Source organism: Macadamia integrifolia, chromosome 13 (assembly GCF_013358625.1).
Source record: "Macadamia integrifolia cultivar HAES 741 chromosome 13, SCU_Mint_v3, whole genome shotgun sequence".
Classification (NCBI taxonomy): domain Eukaryota; kingdom Viridiplantae; phylum Streptophyta; class Magnoliopsida; order Proteales; family Proteaceae; genus Macadamia; species Macadamia integrifolia.
In genome coordinates, this window is record NC_056569.1 from 18,503,968 (window position 1) to 18,509,832 (window position 5,865).

The window sequence follows — 5,865 nt, forward strand, 5'->3', positions numbered from 1 at the left end:
GGTTCTCCGCTGACCGGAATCAAACGATGTTGAAAAGCAGGGACGAGAAGCGGAGAAGAGAAGAGGAGAAGGCCGAGAATTTCATGCATTTGATCTTTTGGGGACCAAAATGATCCTTTTTCCTTCCTCTTAACTCTCTTTTCGTTTGTGAGATTGGAGGAATTTTTGTTGAAAACTGAAGTATTACAGTAATTAGCAAAACTCTATATGATTGGTTATTTTTGTATGGCATATGGATGAGTGTATTGGATATTCATGCCATCAAATAATTGGAGCCTTGATCGATTTGCAAGAATCAATGTTGGATGTCCATTATTAGAAACATGGTGAAGATAGGAGAGTCAAACCCATAAAAGGGCGTGTCTTGGGCTTTTGGTGAAGATAGGAGTTGCCCTCTAAGCACCAACCCACGGAGCTTGTTGTAGTCTTCATTATTAGAGACATTGCAAATTGTAATACAACAACAAAGCTTTAACCACCCCAACCCCCTCCTCCCCCCAAACCCACCCCCCCAACAAATAAAAAAAAAAAAGCTTTTTTTTCTCAAGACCGACCCTTGTCATAGTAAAATAATAATTATTATTAAAGAAAATTACGCCCCTCCTCCATATTTTGTGGAAATTACACGAGGATCCAATCGTTTGAAGGAATTATGCTCTCTCCTCTGGATTTTCTAAGATTCTTACAATTAGGTCCAATCTGTTAGTCCCTATTAAATTGGGACCATGGATTTAGGGGATGGTATGGGTATTGGTATCGATCTCGGTACCTATCGATTTGTATTGATCAATTTTTCCCTTGCTTTTTTTAAAAAGTACATTTTTTTATTGTTTTACCCCTGAAACGATACGGATAATCAATCCGGATCGGTCAAGGGATCGGGGATCAATCTCAGCCAATACTGATCCAATACGTCCGACACGACCGATACGATATTGATACTTGAAACCATGATTGATGTTGATAGACCAGACCAACATCGATCGTGTTGTACAAGAAGCATATGAGAAGACATTGATGAGTTGTTATTCTTCAGCCATGTATTTATGTATGCTTAAACAAGTTTTGTAGTGTTTATTGCATATTCTCATTGATCTCCATGCAATTTATTATGCATGTGTTATTTTATCAATGGTATTAGAGCCTCGTTCATAAAGATCGATAGGGACATTTATGGTTTTCTATATTTAATATTTTCTATGCTCTTGTATTCCATATTATTGTGCAATTCTTTGATAAAAATATATTAAAATATAATGGGCATACAATAGTAATCCAGGTCTGTAGGGTTTTCGTAATTTTAAAGATTAGGCTTCCACTTAGTGGGCTAATTGTTAAAAATACAGAATCACTATAGACCATTCAAATGGATTGCAGTCAAGAAAGCCATCTGGCGAACGAGGGGCATAATTCCTTCAAACCATTGGATCCACGTGTAATTTCGGCAAAGAACAAGGGAGGGGGCGTAATTGTTCCTTATTATTATTATTGATGTAATTATCATAGTAATTAATTATTATTTTTTTTGGGGGGGGGGGGTTTAAAACCAGAGTAAATTCAAGTATGGAAAAAGGGGCATGGATATATATTAACATAATATGCGTTTTTTTTTTTTTTTTTTTCTCAGTGAGAATTTATAGTATGTCCATAATTGTAGAGCTGGGGAGGCTACTCGAATTTGGGTTGGATGGGATGATGCTTTGTTTGATGCAGAGTGTTTGGTCAGTACAAACCCAACTAATCTTCATGAAGATTAAAGTTAAAGGATCTTCCATGGAATTTTTTTGCACTGCAGTATATGCATCAAATAGTGTTGAAGAAAGGAGAGAGTTGTGGAGGAAAATTAATCTTATTGCACAAGGATTATCAGCTCCTAGGGTCAGTTTAAGAGATTTTAATGTGGTCAGAGGCCAACATGAAAATAAAGTGGGGAGGGGGGGTGGGAGAATATAAGGCAGGGACCTGTAGATGAATTCAATAACTCTGTTTATAATGCTGATCTCTTTGACCTAAAGTGGAAAGGGAATTTATTTACTTCGAGTAATGGGAAAGTTGACTTGGGTAGAGTCAGTTGCAAGCTGGATAGGGTGTTGTTGAATACTAAATGAATTGGTAAGTGATGAGCACATTTATGTGTGAAATCTAGGGTAGTAAAACATGTATTTTACATATTTAGAATGGAACTACCTTGGGTTTTACTCTCTTTTTGCAGGTTTTATATTTTCAAGGCCTTAAGGACTATCGGACGCTATATCTTCAATTTTACACGTAAAGAGGTCCTATTTCTTTCCATGGTTGCGAAGAGGACGAAATTCTGAGCAAGATGGATGTGTTCAATTAAAAGTACACATTCGTTAGGTCATCCGTACAAATGATTATTCTTTTCGGGCTAGAAAAAGAATAATGGATTAGAACTAAATCGAGATGCAGAACCAGCTCATTTGCAGTTGTCCCAGAGGTACAAGGAATATTCCAAATGCCAATAAGGAATGATGGACCACATTCTTAAGTGATTGAAGATTCTTTTTTGGTAACAACTACCTAGTGTAGTTGGTGAGCTATGGTATGCAAAATTTCCTTGCTCACCAAGAGGTCTCAAGTTTGAATCTCATAGTTGTTTTTTTTTAGAGAATTTTGTTGAAGATTTCCTACTTTTCACTCACTTAAAGCACTAAGGGCATGGAGGGGATTTCCACATCAAATTAGAAGCAAGGAAAATCGTGGAAGGGTTCCTAAGAAGAGAAGAGAAGAAAAAAAAAAAAGGGGAGAAATAAAGATTGTCCAAATCTTCTCTCCCCTCCACATCATCACCAAAAGATTGTCCAAATCACAAAGCAAGAAGAAAAATCGTCCCTTGGAGGGAGAAAAAGAAGAGAAATAAATTAGAAAAAAAAAAAGGAAAGAAAATAAGTAAACAAATTATAGGAAATTTCTCAAAGTTTATTTTTCTCTTCTCTTTCCTCCACCTTAGCACTTTTGGTCTCAAAAGATCTCACAACCAATTGTGGGTTTCTCCCTTTTAGGAAAGAGAAATTTGTTACCCTACCTCCGCATTCCCTATAAATACAACTCATGTAAGAAGAGGGGAGACAATTCATTCTTCTTCTAGGTTTTTTTTAGTTGCTCTCTCTTTCTCTTGTTCTTTCTTTAGTTTTAGTTCTTCTTTATATTTTCTTTAATCACTTTTGTAATAGCTTTTTTTATTTCAATTAATGCAAGTACTCTTTTATTTTTATTCAGCCCTTTTATGTTTATGATTTATGCAATTGAATTGCAATTTTTTAAGTTATAGTTCTAGGTTTAGACCTAGGTGACAAGATCACGAGCTGTGGAGCAATTTCTTTTCAAGTTCAATTTTTTTTTCAAGATTTGTTTTCTCTAGTACTAGAAATTTCAGATTTGGTTTATTCCAGATCTGGTTTTTAGTACTGGTAGTATCTCAAATCACCCAAGTTTTCAGTTCGAGGGTTGAAGTTCAAGTAAGTAGGCTCCTTCAGTAGTCTTCTCTCCCCCCTCTCATTCCCTCTTCTGACTACCCTTTCTTTCTTAATTTAGGATTTTAATTTCAGTCGTTACATTATTGCTATCCCTTTCCCCCAAGGTTTATGGCTGGTGTATGTGTTGGCTTTTCCCCTCCTAGCCATAGAACCATCATTTTATTGTTTTTATTTTAATTGCCTCCCTTTCCCTAAAGCCAAGTAGAGTAACCCTTGTAAGAGTGACTCTCTGGTCAAGTAGGGAAGCTCATATTATGATGCATCCCTCGGGCTAAGTAGAGAAACCTACTTATGAGTCTCTCTCTAGCTTTATCCCCTTTTTTTTACTTTATTTTGATTTTAGCATTCTTTTTCTTTATTATTTTTTTTAATTGCGTGGGTTGTTTATTTTCAGTTATTTATTTATTTAGTTTTAATTGTGTGGCTTGCGTCTTTAAATTCTTAGATGACGAATGGTTAGGACATTATTTTAGATACATATGTTTAGGATGGTAATTAGAATTAGATCACAACCATTAATTGGTTCACTTTCGCATTATTAAAAAAAATAAAAAAAATAAAGTGACTGCTCTCCCTGAGTTCGACCCGTAACTACACTGATCCGTACGCTTGCGGTTACATTTAAAATCTCAAACAAGTTTTTGGCGCCGCTGCTGGGGAGACAGTTCCATGTTATTTTTCGCTTTCTTTTGGTAAATCGAAGTGTTTTGTTTGCTTTGTTTTGTTTTTTCTTTTCTTTTATTGAATTCCTGAGAAGAACAACTTGCAATAATAGTTGTATCGGTGGAGGTCCTTATGCCTCATAGTATGTTAAAGACAGGTTTTGCCCTGTAGTAGTACCTCAGGAATTGACCTAAGCAACCCCGGATCCCTGCCGGTGTACTCCCAAAAATCAAAAAAAAAATCCAAAAAAAATCAAAAAATCATTAAAAAAAAAGTTTTGCTATCCATTCTTTTGTGTTTGTCTTACTTTAGTTGTAGGTAGTTTTCTATTACATGAGTGTTAAGTGGGTACGTAATACTAAGAATTGGTTAGAAAGAAGAGATCCAACAAGTAGTGACCCTATACATTTGCTCTCTTTAAAACCCTTCAATATGGGAGACCAACAGCAAAACCCTTCACCTAAATCTTTGAAAGATAGATTCTACCCTGCTAGAACAGCCAAACCTTCCTGCATAGTTCTACCACAAGCTCAGGGCAATAATTTTGAATTCAAATCTCAATACATCATTGTGTTGCCCCATTTCCATGGGTTGACCTCTGAGGATGCATACCTATTTCTAAGGGAATTTGAAGAGGTATGTGTTTAAATTAAGATCCAATAACTTTCTGATGATGCTGTTAAGCTTAGGTTTATCACTTTTGTATTGAAAGACCAAGCTAAGAAGTGGTTGCATGGGTTACCCACAAATTCCATAACCTCATGGGAACAGTTCACAGTTGTCTTCCTTAAGATTTTTTCCCAACTCACAGGACCAATAAGCTTAGAAGTGATATCCTTCAGTTTAGGCAAAAGCCTAGTGAGTCATTTTCCAAACTTATGGAGAGATTCGAGGATCTACTCCAAGAATGCCCTCACCATGGCCTAGACCTATGGCATTTAAGTCAAATAATTTATGAGGGTATTGATTACCCAACTAAACAAATGATAGAGTCTATGTGCCCTAAGGGATTCACATCCTTTACAGATGAAGGAAAGACATGGGAATTCTTACTTGACTTAGCTAACAAAACCCGTGAGTGAGAATCCACCCAAGAGAGTGAAAGAACCATAGGAGGGAAAGGATATTTTGTGGATGGGATGGTAGCGAAGGAAGCCCATTTGGATAGCCTAATCAAAAGGATTGAGGCTATTGTTCCTAGAGAGCCATCATCAGTCAACTTGGTTAAGATTTGTGCTTGGTGCCAGTCCCCTGGACATGTCATAGAAGAATATCGCAACACCTCTGGGGGCACTTCTAATGATAGTGTTAATGCCTTATACCAGAATTGTCACACCCCGTTCACATTGAACCGGGCCAATGACCGGGTTAACACCGGTTAACCCAAACCTGCCAGGATCATCTGATACTGTATTCCACCACAGCATACACACAACTAATATAAGCTCATCAGATCAACGGAAGACTAGGTTTACCTGTGAATGTTCCCATAATACTTGATACCCGAATTGTGATACAATAGTTATATTCATGTGGGCCCGAGGGCGTGATATTTACACAACAAAAGTATAATTCACATATCAAGTACATAAAGGAAACCATCAAAATAATCAGAGGACACAGCTCGGCTCGGCATCAAAGGCTAGAGCTCAGTTCGGTGTCAAAGGTTGAGCCCAGCTCGGCATCACATGGTAGAGCTCAGCTC

At 37.0% G+C, this 5,865-nt stretch overlaps 1 non-coding gene across 1 annotated transcript; it reads right to left on the reverse strand.

Moving 5' to 3' along the window:
• Nucleotides 1-4,978: 4,978 nt before the first annotated feature.
• Nucleotides 4,979-5,085, reverse strand: LOC122060260. The gene has a single exon (XR_006134290.1). It is a non-coding gene; the product is annotated as a small nucleolar RNA R71 (small nucleolar RNA).
• Between the last annotated feature and the right edge of the window lie 780 nt (nucleotides 5,086-5,865).